General features: G+C 40.5%; 1 protein-coding gene across 2 annotated transcripts in view; it reads left to right on the top strand.

Moving 5' to 3' along the window:
- Positions 1-27,669, top strand: part of GAS7 (growth arrest specific 7) — a 174,384-nt gene that overhangs the window by 46,199 nt on the left and 100,516 nt on the right. The gene's annotated exons all lie outside the window — the stretch shown is intronic.

The following is a 27,669-nucleotide window of genomic DNA, read 5'->3' on the forward strand; positions in this document are numbered from 1 at the left end:
GCCCCATCCCTTAATTAGTATATGAAACTGGTTCTCCTAAACCAATATCAAATAAGCATAATTATAATCCTATTAAATTTGGCTATCTTCCTTTTAAATAGCAACATATAGATAAATCTGGCTGATATTGAAAGAAAACCTGAACAAAGTTGAACCTAGCTAGTGTTTGTATGGGAGACCACTGGAGTAGCCCAGGATTATAGTCTAATTAAATGCCACACACACACACACACACACACACCATAGATGGTAGCAAGCATCAACTAGCTTTGATTTTGTTGTTGAGGAAAGAATGTGGATGTCTCCATGTACTGATCAGGAAGAGTTAGTTTCAGTTTGGAGTCCTCGGAGAGGGGCGGCATACAAATCATTTTTTTAAAAAAAATAATAATAATAATAATAATAATAATAATAATAAAAGTGCGTGCTGTAATACACTACCTGAATGCTAAGAGCATGAACGCTGCTGCAATGGGTGCCCAAGATTTTTCTCACCGATTGCTGAGTTTTGAATTTTTTGGCGCCATTGCATTGATTGATGTTTGCTCTCTGGAATATGGTGATAAGCCCAAGTTTCATCTCCTGTCACTATACAGTTGAATAAATCCTTGCCTTCATTCTCGAAATAGTCAATAAATTCCTGGGCGGCACTGACTGTCTATTTTATGCACTTCGCTAAGTATCTTGGGCACCCATTACAGCAGCATTCATGCCCTTAGCCATTCAGGTAACGTATTATAGCGCGCACTTCGCACTTGGAGTGAAATGGAATGAGGAGTCCCATCTCTAACCTTCACAATGCCAGTCGATGTTCTAATGACCCCTGGCACTGCTCATTCTCTTCTGCTGGCTTCCCACTACATGATAGTAATACCAGCTTCCCCCCGTTAATATTCCCCCTGAGAGCTACGTGCCTTGTAACCTTACTTTCCGATAACCCTCAAACAGTAGTTCACTAATGTACTGTAAACTGAAAATTCCCAAGCACTGCAGCTTTTTCATTTAATAGGAGGAATTGTTCCATTCCTCTGAACCTTTTGTTTTTATGTAATGTCTTTTTCAATGTCAGCAATCACCCTGCCAACAGATAAACTTTTGCAGTATGAGAATCTTCAATTTTCAAAATCATAATTATTTCTGCAAACGCTAGTACATACATTATTAGTTTTTTTTATCACAATAGATGAGAACCAGATGCAAATGCTCAGAATAAGAGATTTGTAGTTAGCATGATAAGGGGTGGATTTACCCTGTGAGTCACACATATTTATACTAGTTTAGTAATTTACATTTTATTTTCTTTATAGTTGTTTTCCTGCTCGAGCTCAGAAATCTTATTTATACACGTTGTGAGTATAACAATGAAAACAGCCAGGCAAGCAGAAAGTATTAAAAAATAACATGGAGCTCCTGACAGCATGCAGTCCTGCAGCTCTATTAATTCTAAGAGTTGTGAGTTATTTTGGCATTGTGTGTGTGTGTGTGTGTGTGTGTGTGTGTGTGTGCATGTGCACCTGTACACAAGGGGAGAAGGATTTGTGCAGACTTGTTAGCAACTCCTGATAGTCACTATGTCTCTTCATGAGATCTTGTGGTCCTTAGCAGCAGCAACCTGAAATCCTGAAAAATGATGCAGCTGCTGTAAGAAATTACTGTCAGCTGCTTATGTGTATGTTGCTGGGTGCTCTAGAGTATTTATTCCCATTAAAATCTAGAGCACTTCACAACTTTAATAATGCATACTATTTCAAGAGCTGAAAACTATGTCAACCTGCAAATAAATCAAATTGTGTTAGTATGAGCATATTCTGCTATCCTAAGAATAGACTTTATACGAGGCATCTTGCCAAAAGTACTACCCAAGAGTGTATATTTTGAATTTCTGTTTCTCTGTGTGTGTGCTGATACCATTAATTTTGGCAGCTTTACTATTAATATTGATCCAGGAATAAGTTTAGACTGTTCCAGCACTGTCTTTGCTAAAATATTCCTATTATTAGAGATGAGGTTGATAGAAAGCTAGGTTGTTAATTAAGCCAAATACCTTATGAAGCAGATCACATTTTTAAAATTGTTTCTTATAGGTAAACTATATTGGAATCCAAGGGGTTATGTTGAAAGTATTTAGAAGCCCCATTGAGTTTGGTGGCATTTATTCTCATATGAGAATAAGATTCCAGTTTTTAAGCATTATAAATAGCACACTATCAGTACAATCCTATGCATTCTAACTGAGGAATAAGGTGTATCAAATTGGTAGCAGTTATTTCCAGATAAATTTATTTAAACCTTTGTCTGCTATTATTGTACCAGGGACTAGGATTGTGACGGTGAATTTATGGCACATGTGCTACAAGTGGCACATAGAGCTTACTCTCTGGATACCCACACTGTTGCCCCAGGTTAGCTCTCTGTGGAGTTTCTTTTGTGAGCTTCTGTTTCCCTGCAAATGATGAAACAGAAGCTCACAAAAGAAAAAGATCTCACCTCTGACAGAGCTGCCGATGTTGGGATGCCATGCCTCCTGCAGGCCAGTTGGTCTTTGGGTCTCTGCTGCACATGCGTGCATGTTTACGCGCATGCAGTTTGAGTACTTGTGCATGCGTGCAGTTTGGGCATTCAGTGCCTAAAAGGTTCGCCATCACTGAACTAGGCTGTAACTACTGACATGAAGATATGGGAGATTCACAGCTTAATCTACAATTTTTTGGAATAGCATGTCCTCCTGTGGAGTGTCACAATTATATTAATTTACAAATTATAAATACTTGTGACTTAATATTATGAACTGATCTTATAAAATGGGTGGATCTGAAGAAACATCTTCATAATACTATGCTGAACTCTAGGACCATATTTTCTATTCCATGAGATATTTTTCCTACCTTATTTCATAATACTTTTTGTTTGTCTGACTGTTGCAATGTTATACTCATAATATGTAGAGATATTTATACTACAAAGTATTGGACTAAGATAAATCATGAGTAGGTTATAGTATTTTTGGAATCTATCTATCTATCTATCTATCTATCTATCTATCTATCTAGTCTGTCTGTCTAATCTGTCTGTCTGTCTGTCTGTCTGTCTGTCTGTCTGTCTGTCTCTCTCTCTCTCTCTCTATCTATCTATCTATCTAGTCTGTCTGTCTGTCTGTCTGTCTGTCTAATCTATCTATCTATCTATCTATCTATCTATCTATCTATCTATCTATCTATCCATCCATCCATCCATCCATCCATCCATCCATCCATCCATCCATCCATCCATCCATCCATCCATCTATCTGATTTGTATGCTGCTCCTATCTGAAGACAAGGGGCGGCTTCTTGATTGACAACATTGCCATCCTTCTTCAAGTATGCGAAATATCCAGGAATTTTTTTAGGTACCATTCTTAACCTCCTTTCTACAAAAGAAGTGTCCATTAGTATGCCACAGTATTTTATTATGGGTCAGTAGCTGCAATTTATAGTAATTGTATTGTGCAACCTGGAACAGGACCTGTATTATTCCTATCTACCAGAAGACCCATGTAAGTGAAGCAGTGACTGGAAACCACTTTGCAATTTATTTACTGAATGACTTTTAACAGCGCTGGCCATTTCAAATCTTGTTTTAATTGGGTTTGTTTATGAAATATACAACCTGTCTATTCTCTAGGAGCTCAAGGCAAGGATCCCTGTTCATGCTGGCCTCAGTGCTGCACTGCTGTATAATAGTAATCCTATGAAATAAAAAAAGAAATGGGGGAAAAATCCAAAGTCATTCAGTGAGCTTTTAACCACTGTACTACACTACTCTAAAAATGGGGGGAATGATTTGTGCCACAAACCATGCATGCTAATTAGAGGGTTCAGGTTCACGATATATCACAGCTACAATTCCCATGACGCCCAGTAAATTTATTACATCAGTTTGTATGGATGCTTAAAGCTGCTATAGCCATGCCTAGACTGGGATTCTGGCTAGAAACTAGTCGTGCTGGGAACTTTGGGTCTTGATCAATGCTGTTGATTTTCCAGAGCATATTCAGAGTCCTAAAGCAATTCTTGGCTGGTGTATGGGGACAGACAAGAAAAGGTGTCTAAATTTCAAAGAAAATTAATAGTTAATTGATTTGGATATAAAATCAATTTAGTAACTGAGTAGTTGATGCATGGAACTCACTACCAGACTCTGTAGTTAGATGATGACCTAACCCCCCAAATTTTACCCTTAGACTATCCACTGTTGACCTCTCTCGATTCCTAAGAGGTCAGTAAGGGGCGTGCATAAGTGCACCAGAATGCCTTCCATCCCCTGTCTTAAAGTTTCTCTTTTACTAGTTTCATGTATATAAATACTGTTATATCTTTGTATACCACCAATACGTATTTGACAAAACAAACAAACAAATAAATGAATTAAATAAAGTATGCAAATATATACAAATGTGACCTACGTTCTCGGCTGGAAAAATATGGACCACCAGTAAGTGCAACAACGTGATAAAATGTTATTCATTCTTCTAGTGGTCATCTATTGTTTTACATCTAGATCTGATAGCTTTATATAAGAAAAAAATGAATTTGTCCATTAAGCTACAACAGAAAGGTGTGTTGCTAACCATTTTTTAAAAAGACAAAGCCATATGACATTGCGATCATCTTAGCCTAAGTGCATCAAAGAAGCATCTTAATTAAATAAACTTTAGCTTTTCTAATTTTAAAATACTGTTTTTCTTCTTGCAACTCAAGCCTTGCCTTATACAGCATCCCATTGATAATTCTGAGATCCTGAGCCATTTTGTTTTGGGCAACAGGAGAAGCTTAGCTTTTACAGACCTATTTTCCCATTGTAATGTTTGAATTGTGCTTTCTAGAGCATTACTCGGAATTAGGCTGGTTACTTATAAACCATTCTTTTGAAAAGTTTACAATTATTTTGAAAAAATACAAAACATTAGAGCTGTTCCTTAAAAATTGGATTGACCTGGGATGTATGCATACATGTGAGACTTTGATGCAGTAGTGTATCAGGTCAGATTGTCATAGATTGGAAGATACAGTGTGGAAAAAAATGAGATGGGATGTCATGTTCTTTATTCCTCAAATTTAAGGAAGCCAAAATATCTTCCATCTCAGTTTATATATAGTTTTTCAAAATTAAGGCTTGGTGTATTTTAGGGAATGCAGAGAATCTTACTCCCAATTGTGCTTCTTCACAGCCATAAACTGTAGAGATTATAACCTGTGTCTGAAAATTGGTTTGTAGCAGAGGCGGAGTAACGACACGGACACAAAGAGCTGGATTTAAAATGGGTCATTTTTATTAATTAAATTTGCATAATTTATTCATTAAATTAGCATAAATTTAACTATAACCCTAAACAAGGACCCGCAGGGTCAAACAATTGCTTCCGGCGCAGAAAATGATGTCAGAAAAACTTCCGGGGCAACTTATGGGTGTAGCTCCATGCTGACCCAGGTGAAGGGCCCCGCCCTCACCTCGATCTCTGCCATGCACCTGCATGTGGGAGGTCTCGCCGTCTAACCCCTACTGTTGTCGTGGGGCAAAAAGGAGGCCCCAAGCCTGCACAGCCCTTTTTATAGGGCTGGCAGGCTCCGCCCCCGACGATGTCATCGGCTATGGCCGATGCATCAGGAAATGGCCGAGATCTCACGAAATCTCATGAGATCTCGGCCCCCAAGATGGCGGCTACGCCGGAGGGCCGTGTCTCCCTGGCCCTGCAGCAAAACGGGCCGGGGAGTGAAGCACCGGCCAGGTATTGTTGTCTGCCACAACCCCAATTCCTATCTATGATGGGTATGTTCATATACTTTGACTCTCTTGATCTTGCAGGCTGGTGAATGTTCACTTTAGGAATTTAGCACAATGCTTATTCTATTTCCTGACCAATTTGTACTTCAGCTGCAAATCCTATGGTTTGAAGGACAGGTGGAAGTGGGAGGAAGGGAAGGAAATGAGGTGGGTAGCAGTGCATATCTGTGTGAATGTGCGCAAGACAGGAGAAGGGGAAAGAATTGTGCTAAATAATCCCACCCTTTCATTTGATATAGCTAGATGTAGATGTAGAAAAAAATAAGCAAAGTAAATGCCCCTTTAAATGACCATCCTGCGCACATGTATGTAAGAGAGAAAATGTGTGTATATGCAATATAGTTAGTGTGATTCTCCATACTGGGAGTAGGAAAACTAGGTTTAGCACGTCATATTCCAGAAAAAATACCTCTATCCTTCTTCCTAGAATGGTCTGCAATTTGCGGATGAGTCTCTTCTAAAGATTTCCCTTGGAAGGAACTACTGCTCAGTCTAAGAGCCTTAGACAAAAATATCATTCCTCTGCCTCACATTTTAGCAAAACAGTTACCTGTCAGGATGGAAATCAGAAAGAAACAAATAGATTTTAAGAAAGGACATTGCAACCAAAGCTGTTTGCTGACTCTGTATATAATTTGCATTGATCACAGATCAAAAATAATCCAAACTTGCAAATACAGTTTTATTTTAATCAAATGTGATCTCCTGGTTGATTTTTTAAAAATGATTTTTACTGGACAAACAATCTCGGTCTAATTTAAAAATCCAGACTTGCAAATACAGTTTTATTTTAATCAAATGTGATCTCCTGGTTGATTTTTTAAAAATGAATTTTACTGGACAAACACTCTCGGTCTAATGATCCACTGGTTAAATTAATATACATACAGTGGTACCTCTACTTAAGAATTTAATTTGTTCTGTGACCAGGTTCTTAAGTAGAAAAGTTGTAAATGGAAGCAATTTTTCCCATAGGAATCAATGTAAAAGCAAATAATGCGTGAAACCCATTAGGAAAGAAATAAAAGCTCGGAATTTAAGTAGGAGGAGGAGGAGGAAGAAGAGGAGGAGAACAATCACTGTTGAAGGAAGAAGGTAAGGTGAGGGGAATTAAAAAAATCCAAAACTTTAAGGCTTAAAAAAAAGAAGGCTCTGAGTTGGCCAGGAGGAGCACGAGCCTCCCATACACCTGGCGCAAGGCAGCCTCCCATATACTGCGCCAGAGAGAGAAATCCAGGTGGGTGAGAGGTGGGAACCTCCTGCTTTGACCGAAAGACAGTTACTGCTGCTGCTGCTGCTGCTAATTGCTTCCTCTTTATTCCCATGCTGAAGGGCTCCCTTCTCCTCTCGCTCGCTCGCTTTGTAACCAGCGCCTTTCCTTCACTGTGGTGACTCCTCGGTTTGGCTGAAGCCGAGTTGATTCAGCCGGGGCAAAGTGCCCCCTTTTGCCTTTCTGCGCCCAGACACTCCAGGAGGCAACCTCGCGCTGGGTGTATGGGAGGCAGCATGAGGGAGTCCACTCAGAGAAGTGGTTTATTCCTTCTCCAACCACCCAGAGAAAGGAACGTGCTCCATTCGCTCTAGGCTTCCAAAGCCTCCTTAAGTGCCACTGAAAGGCTCCTCTGGCAGCCCAGAAAGGCCCAAAATGGCTGGGATTAAAGGGGGAATGGCAGGAAACTGGCCGGACCTTTGTGCCGCTCTCAAATTTCCTGGAAAATTTTTCCAGGCTCAGGTTCAAGATTTTTTTTGCCTCTTCTCAAGAGGCAAAAAAAATCTTGAACACCCAGTTCTTATCTAGAAAAGTTATTAGGTGGAGGCATTCTTAGGTAGAGGTACCACTGTACTTGTACAGTGATACCTCGTCTTACAAACGCCTCGTCATACAAACTTTTCGAGATACAAACCCGGGGTTTAAGATTTTTTTGCCTCTTCTTACAAACTATTTTCACCTTACAAACCCACCGCCGCCGCTGGGATGCCCCACCTCCGGACTTCCGTTGACAGCGAAGCACCCGTTTTTTGTGCTGCTGGGATTCCCCTGAGGCTCCCCTCCATGGGGAACCCCATCTCCGTGTTTTTGTGATGCTGCAGGAGAATCCCAGCAGGGGAATCCCAGCAGCGCAAAAACAGGCGCTTCGCTGGCAACGGAAGTTCAGAGGTGGGGTTTCCCAGCAAGGGGAGCCTCAGTGAAATCGCAGCATCGCAAAAACACAGAAGTCTGGAGGTGGGGTTTCCCATGGAGGGGAGCCTCAGGGGAATCCCAGCAGCGCAAAAACGGGTGCTTCGGCTGGCAAAAGGGGTGAATTTTGGGCTTGCACGCATTAATCGCTTTTCCATTGATTCCTATGGGAAACATTGTTTCATCTTACAAACTTTTCACCTTAAGAACCTCGTCCCGGAACCAATTAAGTTTGTAAGACAAGGTATCACTGTATTTGTGAAAATAAGAACAAGCATTAGTTATGGCTAACCAATTTAGCCTTCTACAGTGTTTTCTTTCTCATCTCTAATCCCAGTCCCAGATCACATTTGGGAGAGTAATTAGTAAATAATTTTCCTGCTAATTGGTAATGCTAGAAAGGGAAAGTAAAATTGAAGGGATCTCTCAGTTGTTGCCCTTAAATTGTCCAACATGAAAGTTTTAAAGACATCGCCACTCAGCAAAACCAAATAAGGGCAATTTATGCTGGCACTGCCCAAAACAAATATTGGAAAGACATTAATAGGGCTGTGAAGAAACGCTCAGTGAAAGAAGCTTCATGTGTCTGAATCATCATTAAATTATTTAAGGCCTTTTAAACCCCCTATCAGCAATTTAGAAGTTTATTCAATGGGAACTTAATCTTAACAAAATGTGAATCATAGATCTGAATTGTTTCCACCTGAAGCTCACCGGACCAGATGATGTAATGGGATAAAGCTTCTCCCTTATGCATTGTTACTAACAGTCTTACTGCTTCAAAAGATTAAGAGCCGGTAGCACCCTTAAATCCATGCAGGTTTGTAATTAATTGCAGGATCTATTCTAAGAATTACATTGGGTATTCGAAGGGTAATTACATTACCTTATTTTCAACTAGGAACTAAAAATACTCCCTGCAGTTTCTGAACTTTTGCTGACTTCTTAAATTTTCTGCCACTGTTTTGCAAATGTAATCACTTCATTTATGGAACCTTGAAACAAAGCCAAGAAGCACTAAAAATGACAGTACTTTCATTTCAATTTGGCATAGTGGTAACATCATTAGTTTGTTTTCATGATCAATCTTCTCCATGGTATAATATAAAAATGAGCTTTATATTACAATTTTACCTATACAAAACTGAAAGATGCCCAGAATGTTTTAAAAACTCTTGCTTATTTGTCAGAGCAAGTTAATGATATTACACCATTGATGTTAATTATGATAATATAAGCATGGAATTTTATTTTACAGAGGCCCATTGTAGGCAGCAAAACAATATTTATAGATAATATCTGTTCTGCCGGGCTCTATGGTATGAGTCTCCTGAAAATTCAAGGGTACAAATTTCACACACTTGAAAGTTCAAAAACAATGTGCTTTATCACAAAAATTCAAAAGAAACAAAGCATCCTCTTTGTATTGCAAAGAGCACTTGTCCCAAAACAACCTGGTAGTCTGTACAATCCCCTTAATCAGTCCTTAAGTACTTAGCTAGCAGCTGTGAAGGAACGTCACAGCCCTCCTTCTTCCATGAAGTGAAACACATGAAGGCAAACAGCCGATGAACCTATGATTACAACACACACACTTTGCTCTGCTTTGGTTTGGTTTCAAAGTCGTGAAAAATCAACAAAGTCCGGAAACAGCAAGGCATGGTCCTGAAGAACAACGATCAGATAATCTTCCACAACCGCCAAGCCAGCACGCTGCTATTTATATCAGCAGTTCTAATTACTGGAGCCCCACCCAAACACAGGTGGCCCCTCTTATCTCCTGTAATATTTCTTCAATTGGTCTCTTTGATGCGTAATTCTGCGCATGCGTGGGTCTAACACTTCCTCATCCAAATCGACCGAAGATAATGGAGATTGGCTTCCTGGGCTGTGTGCCAAGCCCCCCTCTTCCAAGTCACCCCCACCTTCTTCTTTGTCCGAGGAAACTGCACTACCTGACTCTGTCGGCAATAAAACAGGCCTATGACATGTTGATGTTTCCCCTGCATCCACTTCCACATTCCTTGGGGCAGGAGCTGGGCCAGAGCCAACCACAACAATATCTGACTATTAAATCACACTATAGTCTGTCTATCTGTCTTCTGATTTATTTATTCAGTCAATTTAGACAGTCACCCAATTGACCTGCAACTCAGGGAAGCATACACAAATAAAGCCACACAAAATGAAACAATAGGAACAAACGTTCAGAAGTAACATAACAAGGCAATTTATCTAAAAATAATTTAAAAACTATACTGGAATTTTCCAGAACTCTGGGTGTACTGTCTGGCGGAAAAGCCCAGTCATAAGAGCCCTTTCAAAAGGCAGGCTAACCTGACTTTCAGGTATAACGTCTAGGTTTTGCCAGATGACACTGCTTAAATGACAGCACCTGGAGCATGTCCACTCTGTCAAATTTTATCTGATGAACAGAAGTAATTGCAGACAAGTGATCCCACAGATAAGCAGGCCCTGTGCAAAAGTAGGTTTTATGAGTCACAGCTAGCTTTGGAAGCATGAGGACAAGCATACAGCTTGGAAAATAGCAGTGTTATATGAGCACTCTGAGGTATAACCCCTTGTGCCACTGCATTGTCCATTTCCAAGTTATAGTCATCCAGTGACCAGGGGTAGGTTCTAATTTTTTTACTACTGGTTCCATGGGCGTGGCTTATTTGGTGGGCATGGCTCAGGGGTCATGTGACTGAGTCAGCATGGCCAACTCAACATCATTCACAGCAAGATGGGTTTAGGGTTAGGGCAATTTCCTACATAACTTCCCCCACTTTTGGGCTGACAAAATAAAAGCCTGCCTGCCAAGCTTGCCTGCCGAGCACGTTTAACAAGCTCCAAACTGTTGCTGCAAGCTTGGGTTGTTCTGGAGTGGGTTTGTTGTTGTTTTTTGTCAGAAGCCTCTCAGAGATGCACTATTTTTTATACTATTTCTGTGCCACCAAATCTTACTTTACTGTGGTTGTCAGTACTGCCCAAGTAAAGAACTGCACCGGCTCAGCGTAAAAGGGGAAGCCAAGGCACTTGACCCCACAGTGGTCAGGTTTGCGTGTTCTTCCTCCCATGCATGCTTTCAGAGACACAATGTTTGCCTCAAAATCCTTGTGGAGGAACTCTCTCTTTCTCTTCCTCTTCCTCTCTCTCTCTCTTTCTCGCTCTCTCACACACACAGAGGGACAGACAGACAGGCAGACAGACAGACAAACGGACAGAAAACCCTGGAAGACATTTCCTTAGATCGACACCAAACTCAATGTTGGGAGCTTCAGGCTAACTGAAAATATACAAGAAGTCTTAGGCAAAGCTCTTCCAAAGTTCAGCCAACAATGCTCCCAACGATGAGTTTGATGGTGATCTAAAGAAACATCTTCCAGCTATTCAAGAATGACTTTGAGAGCGTCCAAGAAGCCAAGAGTAAAAGTAGTGACTGTGGGGGCAACAGGGGCATATGGGTGTGTGTGCCTCTTTCCCTTCCATTGCTGACTTTGGGAGGGATTGTTTCTTGCCTTGCTCACCCCTCTGTCTTTTTCCCTTCCATTGCTGACTCTGCGAGGGATAATTTCTTGCCCTGCTCCAGGGTGGGTCTAATTTACTTTGCTGCCGGTTTGCTTCCTCCCACACCATGTGGCCGTGTGCACATGAGCAGTGCTGAAAAATAAAAAAAAAATCCATTAATTTTTTTTAAAGATGGCAGCACCCACGGACTGGCAATGACTGAAACGGCTCCATGATGTCATTGTGACATCACCTGTGGGTTGCTACCTATTCGGGTAAACTGGTCCGAACCAGCCCGAACCCACCTCTGGCAGTCCCTAAGACACAAGTAACTGGGAAGTGATTCTACAAATCCATGAAATTGTAACGTTCAGCTGTAAGTAGCGATAGTTGCAAAGCAGATCACATGCCTTGCAAGATTTTATGACCAATTTTGAGGAAGTTGTTAAGCAAATGTGGCAATTGTCCAGCACACATGGTGCCCATAAAGGGAGCATTAAGCAAACCAGTTTTTGCTGTAAACCAGAAGTAAGTGCCAATGGCAAAAACATCATAGATGGCAGTCATGTGATTATGGGGTGCTGCAGATGACATAAATGTGGACCAGTTACCAAGTGCCCAAAATGTGGTCACATGATCATGGGGGGGGGGGGTTAACATTAGAAGTTTGAACTTAGATCAAAGTCCCTTTTTCAGGGTCCATCATAATTTTGAGCTGTCACTAAAAGTCAAGAACTACCTGTGTCCCAGATACTAAAATAAGGGACCCAGACTGTTGTATAACTCTTAGATTAGTTACTTATTTTGAATACTTAATTTTTTGGTTCTAGATTTTAAGTTGATGTAATATACTATCCCTTGTGGGCCTGGTTTTTCCTATTCTCTTTTTTAAAATTCAATCTTCCAAATATATAAATTCAGTTGTACATATAACCTTATATCATTGCTATTTTTTCTAAATTTATGTGACTATAAATATGCATACTTTTTGCCAATTTACAAGATTCCCAGTAAATAATGCCACTAATTTTATATAAGATCTTATTCTAAACTATTGCAAAAATGGGAAAAAGATATTTAATTTTTCTGTTAACCTACTGTTCCTACGGTATGAAACGACTTCATATGTAGGCACTTTAACCGGCAACTACAATTATTCAGTCTCTAGATCAGGGGTGTCAAACTTACCTCGTCACATTGTTGTCACATGACATATCATGACTTTCCCCCCTTTGACAGTGGTGTCACACCGCAGGCTTTGGGGTTTGACATTCCTGCTCCAGATCTTTCATTTGTTTCATTCTTCATCAAATAGTAATTGACAAATAGGCCATTTATTTATTGAAATGTAATGGAGCTCAACCATAGTGACTCACATAATGTAGACTTTAATGTTAAATTGTGAACTTAGGAGCCCTTGGTGATCCCTGAGCTTGGTTGTTTTCTTGCAGATTTTTTATTATCCAACAAGGTAACAGCATCAGTCTTGCTGACTGTGTACTGCTCTTTATTTGAAACTACCCTTTTCACAAAGTTATTTTTCATACCTTTATTATAAGGCATACCATAGTACAGTGATGGTGGCATGCAGAGCCATAGCTCAGGTCCAACGTGCATGTGTGTGCTGGCCAGCTGATTTTTTGCTCACACAGAGGCTCTGGGAGGGCATTTTTAGCTTCCAAAGAGCCTCCGGAGGGATGGGGGAGGACGTTTTTACCTTTCCCCAGCTCCAGGGAAGCCTTTGGAGTCTGGGGAAAGCAAAACATGAGCCTACTGGGCCCATCAGAAGTTGAGAAACAGGCCATTTCCAGCCTCCAGAGGGCATCCAGGGGTCAGGGGCAGTTGTTCACCCTCCTCGGGCATTGAATTATGGGTGTGGGCACTCACATATGCGTGATAGCACACACGCACACTCTTTTGGCACCCGAGGGAAAAAAGGTTCACCATCACTGCCATAGTACATCCTGCCTCTTCTGATTTTATATTTGGAAAAACTGAAGTGAAAGAGGGCCAGATTCCCATTGGAAAGATATTCCACCCACGTCGTTATTCTAATAGCTAGAGGCAGAAGTAGCATGTCCATCTCTGACCATTTTCTGGTACAAACACTATGGGGAGAGATTGAACACCTCCCTTTGTTTTGTTGTTCCCAAGCAGACAAAGCACGTGGTGGTGATAAGTGCTAGTCTGTGCCTTGGCAGTGCAGCTGGGGAACAATTCTTGGTATTCTTCCCAATTCTGAAGCTGGGAAAAGAGAGGGGATCACCTTGCCATTTGCTGGATGATCCGTATTCATCTCTAAAGCTTCAGACTTCATTGCTTCTAATAGTAGAACTTAATAACTTTGCCAGTGGGTAGCCGATATGGCAAAGTGGATTTTCTTCCCTTAAAGTTTGGCTCCTTTTATTTTTGATTTAATTTCTTTGGTGTTATGTATTCTGAGAGCACATGCACCAAGACAAATTCCTTGTATGTCCAATCACACTTGGCCAATTCTATTCTATTTATTTATTTTATTTATTATTTAGATTTGTATGCCGGCTCTCTCCGCAGACTCGGGGCGGCTCACAACAAGTGAAAAAACAATCTACAACAAATCTAAATTACTGTTTAAAAATATTTAAAAGACCCCATATTCTAAACACACATACATACAAACATACCATTCATAAATTGTATCTGCCCGGGGGAGATGTTTCAGTTCCCCCATGCCTGACGACAGAGGTGGGTCTTAAGGAGTTTACGAAAGGCAAGGAGAGTAGGGGCAGTTCTAATCTCCGGAGGGAGTTGATTCCAGAGGGCCGGGGCCACCACAGAGAAGGCTCGTCCCCTGGGGCCCGCCAACCAACATTGTTTAGTTGACGGGACCCGGAGAAGGCCCACTCTGTGGGACCTAATCGGTCGGTGGGATTCGTGCGGCAGCAGGCGGTCTCAGAGATATTCTGGTCCAGTGCCATGAAGGGCTTTAAAGGTCATAACCAACACTTTGAATTGTGACCGGAAGTTGATCGGCAACCAATGCAGACTGCGGAGTGTTGGTGAAACATGGGCATACCTAGGTAAGCCCATGACTGCTCTCGCAGCTGCATTCTTCACGATCTGAAGTTTCCGAACACTTTTCAAAGGTAGCCCCATGTAGAGAGCATTACAGTAGTCGAACCTCGAGGTGATGAGGGCATGAGTGACTGTGAGTAATGAGTCCAGATAGGGCCGCAACTGGTGCACCAGGCGAACCTGGGCAAACGCCCCCCTCGCCACAGCTGAAAGATGGTTCTCTAATGTGAGCTGTGGATCGAGGAGGACGCCCAAGCTGCGGACCCTCTCCGAGGGAGTCAATAATCCCCCCCCCCCAGGGTAATGGAAGGACAGATGGAATTGTCCTTGGGAGGCAAAACCCACGGCCACTCCGTCTTATCCGGGTTGAGTTTGAGTCTGTTGACACCCATCCAGGCCCCAACAGCCTCCAGACACCGGCACATCACTTCCACCGCTTCGTTGACTGGACATGGGGTGGAGATGTAAAGCTGGGTATCATCAGCGTACTGATGATACCTCACCCCATGCCCTTGGATGATCTATTCTATTCTATTCTATTCTATTTAAATATGTATTTATGTGCACATGAATTAGTTTAAATCTGTTTAATTGAGGGTATGATATTCTTCTGAAAAATACTTCCAAAAGCTTTGCCATATATTTTTGTAGGGAAAGTGCCCTTGGCCTTGCTTCATTGGGTTTTAAATACTTTTACGATCCTCTGCTTGATCACATATTACTTTTCCATTATGTATGTGTGAGGGAAGGAGAAAGATACAGTTTATTAGAAGAAAAACCTCTACACGAAGCACCTTTTCATTATCGTCTACTTTTTCAGGTTATAGATTTTCTGCCATGGGTTCACTGACTTCTTTGTTGGGTCAGTAATTCCAAAGGTATAATGTGAGCCAATAAAGGATGCAAATGCTATGCAGTGCTCAAGTATATTTGACTTGCTTATCCCTTGCCTAATGTTCTTTTATTTGGAATGATCTGCGTGCATGACTTCAGATTGCATTTCAGATAATACACTGCCCAGTAAATTTACTAGTAGGAATTCATTCACTCCTGCATAGAAATGTCGCAGTTTTTTCAACCTGGAAACTTTGGAAGGCACGCCGATACTGCTATAACATGATGGGGTGTCACACTCTCCCCATCATGTTGCTGTCATATGATGTTTCGTGACATTTTTTGCATTCACAGAACTGAGGTGGGCATGGCTTGAATATGATGCATCTGGCCTGCAGGCTGCCAGTTTGACACCCCTGTGCTACATTGTCTGTTTTACCCTGATGTGTGATTGTCCTCTGTGTTTTTTCTTTTCTATCTCCCAGTTTATGTTCACTTGCAAGCATGTAAAGTAGCCAAGCACAAAGAAACTAGGCTGTTTTTCTTTTAATTCCTTTTTCCCAATAGCACAGCCAGAGGACTCAAACTTACAGTTAACCTAAGCAAGGAATGAAAGAATAATGAAAACAATCCTCTTTCCCTGCAAGCTATTGCTGAGTGAGTGAAAGCAGTATCATGACACTCTTTACCTGGCTAATGAAAGCAGAGAAAGACATTCTTTGCAGCCAGGTAGCCTCTCCTTCCTCCTTCTCTTAGATCTCACTATTATCATGCCTTATTAACTATTACCTTGTAGCCAAACCTGATGTTACACTAAGTCCTCAAGAGAAGTGTTTCCTAAATTAATGGTACTGCATAATGATTAAGGTGTAAAACCCAGTTCAACCGAAGTTCAACCGAAGGTCAAATCCACTCTCAACTATGGAAACACTTAGGACCGGACACGCATTCTCTCAGACCAAGTTTACAAAGATGAGTCACTTTCTTGTGAGATGGATGGCTGTACAAATAGGATAGACAGATAGACATTTGATTTCCACCTATGATGAGAAACAGTATTACTGAAAGAAGTATACTAGGTGGAATTTCAAGATGTTTTTTATTTATATTGTAGTAGTTTTGCACAATTGGAAGATACTCATTGAGATTTTATTTTGAGAAGATGTTTTAGATATTTTCCTTTTTTCCTTTTCCTTTTTTGAGATGAGGCAGCGTTTTTACTTCAAAGGGACTATATATTCCTAATAAATCTTGTGTTCTTAGGGATGGTTTATATAAGTTCAAAGCTGAATCTTATACTCTATTGCTTTTCCTGCCAAGGTTTCTATTTCTGTTAAAATATACAGAATTTTAATGTATATTTTAAGAAGAATCTGAAACTCGAAGGGATAGTTAATAACTTGGGGTTTTTTCATGCTTACATATACCTCAGTTTCTGATGCCTAAGGGATTCTTTGATCATCAGCTCTAATCCAGATAAGAAAGGAAAAAAATACACTATTAATATCTCATCCTGAAATTGATTTTGCCTATTTCCTTTTATATCAGCCACTGAAGACTATTTAACTTAGCAATATTCCAATTTTCAGCATGGTGTTTCAACATGAGGACTGTGCAGCTATTTGCTATCCATCAATTCCCCGAAGAGCTTTGCGCTTGATAAAATTAAGGAAACAGGTTGTCACGCAGCTTCTTGAACATTGAGCAATGGACACTCCTACATTTGTTTTAAAAGGAAACACTTATAGCAGAGGTGGATGCCTCCAAGGTTCTGATTGATTCACCCTAACTGGCTGCGACCCACAGCTGACAACACAATGGCATCACAGAACTGATTAGGTTGGTGCCAGTCCATGGGTGTTATCATTTTTTGGATTTAAAAAAATAATCTTCATCTGAGCATGCGCAGAAGCTGAGTTTCTGGCAATGCGCATGCGTCGACATCTCTTTTTTTGGGGGGGGGGGGTTTGGCTTTTGGGGGAATGTTTTTGGTATTTATTTATTTATTCGTTCGTTCATTCGTTCGTTCGTTCGTTCATTCATTCATTCATTCATTCATTTATTTATTTATTTATATGCAGCCCTTTCTGTAGACTCGGGGCGTCTCACAACATAATAAAACAATTCATAACAAATCTAATAATTTACAATTTAAAATTTAAAGTAGTTAAGAAAACCCCATTTTTAAGCAGACATACCTACAATCATACCATACATAAATTATATAGGCCCGGGGGAGATATCTCAATTCCCCCATGCCTGACGACAAAGGTGGGTTTTGAGGAGTTTACGAAAGGCAAGGAGGGTAGGGGCAGTTCTAATCTCTGGGGGGAGCTGGTTCCAGAGAGTCGGAGCTGCCACAGAGAAGGCTCTTCCCCTGGGGCCCACCAACTGACATTGTTTAGTTGACGGGACCCGGAGAAGGCCGACTCTGTGGGACCTAATCGGTCGCTGGGATTCGTGCAGCAGAAGGCGGTCTCGCAATTTCAGATTTTTTTGGCACTGCACATGCATGAACGTGCCCATGCAGCATGTCCATGCAGCATGGGAAGAAGCAAACTGGCAATGAGGTACTTTAGAACCCGCCCCTGACTTATAGATGTAATTATGAGTGCACAAGAACTTTGCATTATTTGTCAACGGCAGAGCAAATTACTAAGAAATAGAACAAGACCTCATGTATTAGATGAAGCAAAAAGTTTCAGATGGCTCTGTATGTGCTAATAATGATTATTGAGTTGGTAGAATTTGGACATTGCTGTCTGAAATGTTTAGCTGGTCATTTTAAGGAGACCTGCTAATAGGTCCCATCTGCTTCAGCATATAAAATGACTTGGGCCAAAACTGGTAAGAGATAAACGTATATTTCTTCTGAATATGGACAGGTACTCTCTCACACACATATGATTATTTGGAAAGATGTATAACTAAAGGAAACTGTAAATATATTAAATCTCTAATTGGTTAGGGCGTGGGAAGTGTGGATAAATGCATAAAGGAAAGTCTTTGAAATCTTTGGATTAAGAAGGAGGTGCCTTAATAGACATTTAATTCTCATCCTGATGTTGAAGAAGTCACAAATTACAATTTTTTAGACATGTGCTGAGTAGAATATCTATGGTTTATTAAGTCAGGGACATATTCCTTGTTAGGTTGCATTGTTTTCTCTCTGAAAGAATGATGCAAGCCATAGATAAAGCTTTTGTTTTGCAGCTGGCCTGGTTGTTGCCTTGTGACTCCCTTCAAGGATTACTACAAAAGGCAACAACAGACTGTTTTATAGAATTGAGAAGGGCAACAAAGCCCTTTATTGAGCTATCTTGCCAACATCATAAGCGTGTATCCATAGAAAGAATGGTATACAATTGGCACAGAACCATTCAGCTGGCTGAATAATTCCTAAAAGGTCATCATGGGCCACGTGGCACCATAATATCATCAAATTCATACCCTAGTACAGCTGTTGAATGACATCCAGTCATAGCTATTGTAACATTTGCTTCAGGCTCTGTTGGTTGATTTAAGGAATAAAAGGAAGCTTGGGCTTATTTCCTGACAATGTAAAATTTCTGAGGTGGGCGGTCTTTGTTCAGCAAGGAATTCTATCAAGGGGAGGAGGGAAATCTCAGTTTATAGGTAGAAGTTGTTGGTTACTATAACAACAGCAGCATATCTATTTGGGTGCTCACATGTTCCTTGTTCCAGTTTCTAAATATAATCTTAATCTCACATGGTATATCTGGTGCCATGGAAACCAAATGTTCTATAAAGTTGCAAAAAAACAACTAAAATTTCAGCTACATGAGAACTAGGGGTGCTGAGGAATGATGTGGATATTGCCACAGTGTTAAAATTATTGTTTACTTCCCATGTGAGACCCCAAAATGTTGGTTATTTGGGGGGGGGAGAAAGAGAAACATTTATTGAGTCATGTGACTTTTCCCGGATTGTTTTTTTATTGTATTTGGTCAACAAACAAATACTGTATTTTTGGAGTATAGGATGCACCCGAGTATAAGATGCACCTTGTTTTTTTGGAAAATAGGGAAAAGAATCTGCTTACCAGGTATTCAACTGGCTAGCATCCTTAGCCAGCACATTATTTTATTCCCTGGTTAGGGATTTAAAAAAAACTTTATTAGGAGAGAGTAACAATGAAAGAGCTTGCAAGCCAGAAACAGCAGGGAACATCATTAGCATCTGGAAAGAAACATTCAGAGCAAATAGAGTAATGGAAAAAACCCTGCAAAGACTTAGGGCTTGGAAAACATTCTTCACAGAGAGTAACAATAAAAGAGCTTGCAAGCTGGTAAGAACTGGGAACATTGTTAGCACCTGGTTAGGACTGAAAAGAAACTTATTCAGAGCAAGTTAGAGCAATTAAAAAAACCCTGCCAAGACTTAGGGCTTGGAAAACATTCTTTGCAGAGAGAAACAATGAAAGAGCCTGCAAAGTAAAAGCTGGGGCGATCGTTAGCAGATAGTTAGGGCTGAAAAAAAAAGCTACATTCAGAGTATAAGATGCACCCAAATTATCAGCCTCTTTTAGGGAGGAAAAAGGTGTGTCTTATACTCTGAAAAATATGGTACATTTACATAATTGTCCATGTATTGTTTGTAAAATGTTGTGTTATAAAATGAGACAAATGCCACACTATGACATAGATTTGCTCTGAATATCGATCATTTCTGTGTCATTTCTATATTGAATTGGACTATTCACCTCCATAGGCCAGGATTCACAATACTTGATTGGTTTTTCTTTCTCATTCTTGTCCCTTTAGTAGTTTTCTACTTGAAGGTTGAAGTTTCTGCAAAGCATAGATCCTGTAATATTGGGTCAGCTCATTTTCAGTACCTGAAATTTTGAGATGGAAAGGATTTAGGTCAACTTGTCCCAGCTTGACTTGCATAATATTTTCAACATCACTGAAAGAACAACCAGAAATCATCTGCATTACACACTGTGCTACAATGAAGGAATTGAAAAAGTTAGGGTTTTTTTTAATGCCAGAATTCTTTGGAAGACAGTAATTGCTGCACTTCACGTAATAAAATATATTAATATGTTTTATGTAGCCAATAAACACCAACCACTCACCTCAGACCTAAAGTGTATTGAATACGATCTTCTATTCCTAGATCTCTATGGGAAGCCCACAACACATGAATATAATACCATCTCCTTGCCCATGATCCCTAGTAAGTGGTATTTAGAGATATTACTGACAAAGAATGAGAACATAATTTATTTTCACTGTGCCTGGTAGCTATTGATAGCTATATATTTCATAAAATCGTCTAATTCCCCTTTCAAGCTGGCAGTCACTTGTATTTACAATGAAGACTCACAGTTTAGAGTAGGTCACCCCTGTCCCAATGGTTCATGGTTCCAGATATTCCTTTACTTAAACAAACAGAATGATCACAGGTGAACAAAAAAAGCAGTGGGAGCATGAGCAATGTCCACCTTCCTGCTGTTTTCTCTACTGAAGTACTAAGGAATAACAATTGTTTTGTTGAATTGAAAGATAGACTCAACTTAGATAGATTCAGTGGATGTGAAGTCTACACACACACACACACACCACGTTCATATGCCAAATGTTTGAGATATTAAAAAACCAGACAAAGATAAATCACTTCACCTGTAATATAACCTATAAAGTTATATGATTTATTTAAAAAGCAAACTGAAATCTTTTAGAGGGGGTGGGTTAAAAACCATTAAAGTAACATGCTTGCATAAATGTGCACACTCTTAAACTAATACTTTGTTGAAGCACCTTTTGATTCAGTTTGTTTTTCAATTGAATTATACAGCTTTCAGGTTACATGAAAGAAGAAAAGCAGCCCCAATTGGAAAACATTCTGAAGTGATTTATCTTGGTTTCCCTTTTTTTAAAATAATTTTTGCAGACTAATGGCTAATGGCTTTGTACTATGTTGGCTAAAGTATAATGTCTTTAGACAATCTCCACCACCAAAATTAAGATAAATGTTACATAATGTTTGAAAGCTTTAGTTACAGTGAACCAAACAATCTGGTCTATAAAGGGCTGTGAGATGTCTGTGTTGTGTTTCAGTTTGTGTTTGTAGCTTTTTAAACATTTGGACCAGCGCTGGGTTGCTCCTGGTTTGGCCCGGTTCTAAGAACTGGTAGTACCATCAGCAGGAGGCTCCGCCCACCTGCCTGGGACATTTCTGTGTTATGCTCTTAAGTGTTGCGTGCACACAAACTGAGTAGTAAAGGGATTTAGAACCCACTACTGAGTTGAAATTAATGCTTCACATTTCAGTGGTCAGCCTGGTAGTATGTGTCATATTCAGGGTGGGCTACTGCCCGGACGGGGGGAATGCAGTGGGGTAGCAAAAATGGAGCTCCACCCCAGAGCACCCAATTTGCACTGAAAGATGTTGAAACAAAATGCAGGGCGTCCCGCGTAAGCCATGCCCACTGTGTGGTAGTGAAAATTTTGGTAGTCCTTCACTGTTCATATTCATTCTTTTTCTACTGATTAGTAACATGCCTATGTATATATGCTGTGCATGTACAAATGTACATCAAGGTGAGTCTCAAAATTAAGTAAGGTCAAACAGTGCTTTCCCCTTCCTGATTTTCAGAATTGTTACCATAAAAATAAAGCATAAATAGTTGTAGGGGTAACATTTCAGTAAATCCAGTGATATGAAGCACTTTCCTCTTTTGTATTAGTCAGTATAATATGTGGGAGTTTCTGTTCTCTTTTCCTGTGTGTATGTTTTCCATTTTTATATCTTTTTTCTAAATAAAGTTAAAATAACTTGAAATATTTAACCATTTAAAGTTTTCCTTTCCAGAATGCTTAGGGCTTCTTCTTTTTTTAAGTTTTTCTATTGAAAAGAATGAGATTGTAAGGGGTAGGTAATCTTTTTCATTACTTCACCTGAAGTATGAGATATAATTGAGACTAGCATGAAATATTTACATATAAATACCGTATATAAGATAATGCCTATTTAGTAAAGAAGCATTTTGCTCATTATATGTAGAATCAATACTGAATTAGCATTTAGTGGATACTCAGAATATTCCAGTGTCTCCAAATATTTGTTAAGTGTTTAAGTAAAACATTTTAAAAGGTGAAGGAATCTCTGCCGATTTTAATACGCTAATCATTGCTGACTGTAGAGGCAGTGACTATCAAGGCCATTGAGCCAGTGCTGTCCAAATATACATTTACACAGTCCCGTGGCCAGCATGACATCGCAGAACAGTGTTACCTTCCCACCAAAGTGATACCTATTTATCTACCTGCATTTGCATGCTTTCGAACTGCAGTTGGCAGGAGCTGGGGCAAGGATGGGAGCCCACCCCATGGCGTGGAACTCAGATCTTGAACCTGGGCTGCCCAGCATCTTAGCTACTTAGCCACCACACTGCCCCTAAATGCTTAAGTATAGTATGTAAATTATTATCGTATGTAAATTGTTAAACATTTAACTGCTATGGCTATTAAAAATCATTACTTTGTGCTAGTAATATTTCACAGTTCTAGAGTATTGTATTGCCTACACGTCTATTTTTATCTAGAGTTATTTGCAAAATTGGCCTTAGATACTAGTGAACTCTTAGGATTAGCCATCTCATAGTGCAAAATACAGTATATTCCCTTTATGAATACACAGATGTTTCCTCTTTAGGATCCCTGTGTTCTATGAGGAGTTTCCTGTAAATGAGAAGTATTTTTTTCTGTTGTGCAAGTGTTGAACTTTTACAGTGAAGGGTATCCTTTTCAAGATGAATCAGGAAATCATGTGAAGCCATTTCCGTGGCAGATTCATCTGAAGAATGAGTATATGCAGCAATAGTCATTATCATGACTAGTTCATTTTATAGAACAAAATTCTATAAAATGTATCAATCTGTTACTAACCAAGCAGAATACTAACGGGTATACTACTAAAATCATTATTAAATTAAAGTATGACACAGCCACATAGAGCATAGAGTTCATGGTGTTTTTTGTTCTTGTTTTTATAGTGGATGAATAAAAATAAAAGGGAGAATATAAAAAGCACCAGAATATGAAAAAGCACCTAAAACATCTTTTGGGGGGCCAAGATATTTCAAATAGTTGGTGGAATGACCACCAGTAATGCCATTTTTTTCTCAAATTATTGATTAACAATAGGTACAGATGTATAAAATAGTTTTGCATTCTTTTTAGCGCTCTCTCTCTTTTGTTCTTTCTTTTTGTTGGAGAAAGTTATAGTACTTTTGATTTTGAGCTGCCAGACATGAATAGCATTTAAATAAATTGATGCTAAAGTATCCTCTTTATAAGGAAACACATCAAATGGGATCTTATGTTACATTTGAAATTTCAATTAAAAAGAGTAGTTAATGGTTGGTTGATTAATTTGATTCATAAGATGTTTGAATTGTTTCTCCTACCTAAATTCCTATTCCTGGTTTCAAGAACAGGTCAAAATGAAGATGTAAAATTCTTTTTAAAAAGCAAAGCAAAACAAATCTCAGTTAGAGATTAGGCTGTAGTACTATTACTATTAGTCTTCTCATCATTCCTATCACTCATCTCCTCCTACTTATAACTGTATGACTGTAACTTGTTTCTTATAGTACTTACGTTCTCCATAGTGGGTAGAGCCAGCCTCCAAGAATGGGAAGACACTGCTCTTTAGCCAATCAGGACCAAGTCAGAAGTATAAAAGCACCTCTGTACCACCACACACATACTTATTTGTTTGTTTGTTTGTTTGTTTGTTTGTTTGTTTATTTATTTATTTATTATTTATTTATTTATTTATTTATTTTTTATTTATTTATTTATTTATTTATTTATTTATTTATTTATTTATTTATTTATTTATTTATTTATTTATTTATTTATTTATTTATTTATTTATTTATTTATTTATTTATTTATTTATTTATTTATTTATTTATTTATTTATTAGATTTGTATGCCGCCCCTCTCCATAGACTCGGCTCACAACAAAATAAAACAATTTATGACAAATCTAATAATTTAAAAAACATTAAAAAAACCCATTATTAAAACAGACATACACACAAGCATACCATACATAAATTGTATAGGCCCGGGGGAGATGTCTCAATTCCCCCATGCCTGATGGCAGAGGTGGGTTTTAAGGAGTTTACGAAAGGCAAGGAGGGTGGGGGCAGTTCTAATCACCGGGGGGAGCTGGTTCCAGAGAGTTGGGACTGCCACAGAGAAGGCTCTTCCCCTGGGACCCACCAAACGACATTATTTAGTCGACGGGACCTGGAGAAGGCCAACTCTGTGGGACCTAATCAGTCACTGGGATTCATGTGGCAGAAGGCGGTCCTGGAAATATTCTGGCCCGGTGCCATGAAGGGCTTTATAGGTCATAACCAACACTTTGAATTGTGACCAGAAATTGATGAGCAACCAATGCAGACTGTGCAGTGTTGGTGTGACATGGGCATACCTAGGGAAGCCTATGATTGCTCTCGCAGCTGCAATCTACACAAGCTGAAGTTTCCGAACACTTTTTAAAGGTAGCCCCATGTAGAAAGTGTTACAGTAGTCGAATCTCGAGGTAATGAGGGCATGAGTGATTGTGAGCAGTGAGTCCTGGTCCAAATAGGGCCGCAACTGGTGCACCAGGCAAACCTGGGCAAACGTCCCTCTCGCCACAGCTGAAAGATGGTTCTCTGATGTGAGCAGTGGATCGAGGAGGATGCCCAAGTTGCGGACCCTCTCTGAGGGGGTCAATAACCCCCCTCCCAGGGTTATGGACGGACAGATGGAATTGTCCTTGGGAGGCAGAACTCACAGCCACTCCATCTTATCCGGGTTGAGTTTGAGTCTGTTGACACCCATCCAGACCCCAACAGCCTCCAGGCACCGGCACATCACTTCCACTGCTTCGTTGACTGGACATTGTCCTAGCCATTAAGGACCTGCGTTCTGATCCTAATTCCGAATCTCTTTGTGGATGCTGTAGTGAAGCAGTGGCAAACCCCCACTTGGAGGTTTGCCACTCCTGAACTGGGACCCTTGCCCAGTTCACAAGACAAAAAGTTCTCCAATGAGCCCCACTCCTGGCCCAACATTCCTGGTTCTCCCCATTCCGCTGTGCAACTGTCACGGAACGCCGAGGAGTTTCTTAAGCCGCAGGATCACCAAACTGAACTGGCTTTGCAAAGGTCACATCAGGCAGTAGCCTGGGCAGTCAAGACCACTACATCCTTCTTCTGCTGATCCTTGCTGATATGGCTGCACGTGCTCCAGGAGCACCTGCCAGCTGACAACAAATGTGCTCATCAAGACTTGAATAAGCTCCTGGCAGCTGCACACTTCACCTAGGACTCCAGTTTGCAGGTGGCCCATTTTGCTGCTCGGGCTATGGGTTTGGCTGCTGTAGCCCGCCATATGCACAGACTTCTGTCACAAGTGGCAGTTGGCCCATTGTTGTGGAATCTAAGGATCCTGCAGGAGAAAGCAGAGGTGTTTTTCCTGGCCCCACATTGACCCAGGAGAGCCTGGCTTGTGGACCTGAAATCCTTCTTGGTGTGCTCCCCTTAGGAAGATCCCTCCGACAGAGTCCAACATGACAATCCATGCTGGCTACAACTGACCGCCTCACTCTGCGCCACCGAGGGGTCCCCAAGGACATAATATAGATTATGCTGTCCTCCAGGAGGCCTTCCACAGGCCATATATATTCGGCCACCTGGAAGGTTTTCTGCGACTAGTGCTGGCTGACAGGGTGCTCTCTGGTCTATTTGTCTGTAATCAACATCCTGTAGTTCCTGTGACAAAAGGTTTGGTTCTGAACACACAATGCCACCAATTGTACTCTCTTGTGGGTCTCTGGATTCCTTGGCCACTCATCCCCTACTCTGCAGGTTTCTTAAGGTGTCTCCAACATCTCCCCACTGCCAGTACACAGGTTCCCTACCTGGGACCTGTCCAGGGTTCTGCAGGCCATGATGGGAGCCCCCTTTGAACCTTTGGCCATTGTGTCATCTTACATATAAGGTGGTCTTTCTTGTTGCTGTGATTTCAGCTCGATGAATTTCAGAACTCACCACCTTGTCCCTTCAGGAGGGCCTTTGCCTATTCCACCAGGATAGGGTGTTCTGCGACTTGACCCCACCTTCATTCCAAAGGTAAACTCTTTTTTCCACAAGAAATTGTGTTGCCCAATTTCTACCCATTTCCTGCCTCAGCTGAGGAAGGACGCTGGCACTATTGGACATGCTCCAGGCTCTGGATACTTAGTTCAATGTACCTCTTCGTGTCCATAAATCCTCTTCGTGTCATTTCAGCAGGCCTCCCTCAGTTGCAATGTCTCATCAGTCACTGTGGTTTGATGGCTCAGGGCTGTCATCACTTTGACTTACAACTGTCTTTCCTTGCCAAGACCACCTGCTGTGACATCCCATTCTATCCGCAGTGTGGCCACCTCTGCTGCCTGGTCTGCCTGTGTTTCTATCAAAGAGATTTGCCATGAGGCAAATGGTTTTCACTATCGCCCTTTGTCCGCCACTATAGACTTGTCTCTTTTCCCTCCACATTTGGGTGGAGGGTATTGGTCCAGGTGGTCCAGGTTGAGGGGGTCCAAGCCAGTATCCATTGACCCTCTAGGGGACAGGAGGCTTTGGTATGTCCCATTCTTGGAGGCTAGTATGGAGAATGGGCATTGGGTAGGGTAATGCGAGCCTCCAAGTCCCTCCCTTATTTTTCACCTGGCTTATAGGTTTTAGGAGGGTTCATTGTGGAGTTTTGGGAGAACGCAGTTGTTCTATATGTTATTCCTCATCAAAAGAGAGGAGTGATGGTTCAGAGGTGCTTTTATACTTCTGACTTGGATAAAGTGTCTTTCCATTCTTGGAGGCTAGCTCCACCCATTGAGAAGGGGCGTATCAGGTGAGTACCAACACTCAATTTATATTAATACTGATTTTTTTCCTGATTGCTTATTTGAACCCAATGACAATCATTAAGTGTTGTACCTCATGATTCTTGACAAATATATCTTCTTTTATGTACACTGAGAGCACATGCACCAAAGAAAAAATTCTTGTGTGTCCAATAACACTTGGTCAATAACGAATTCAATTCTATCCTATCCTATCCTATCCTATCCTAATTTATTTATTTATTAGATTTTTATGCTGCACAATGCAACACAAACTGGAATTCCACTCTGAAAACATTTAAAATGTGTAAACTCCATCCAGCATATTTATTTGTTTGTTTGTTTGTTTGTTT

This window comes from Erythrolamprus reginae, chromosome 2 (genome assembly GCF_031021105.1).
Source record: "Erythrolamprus reginae isolate rEryReg1 chromosome 2, rEryReg1.hap1, whole genome shotgun sequence".
Classification (NCBI taxonomy): Eukaryota; Metazoa; Chordata; class Lepidosauria; order Squamata; family Dipsadidae; genus Erythrolamprus; species Erythrolamprus reginae.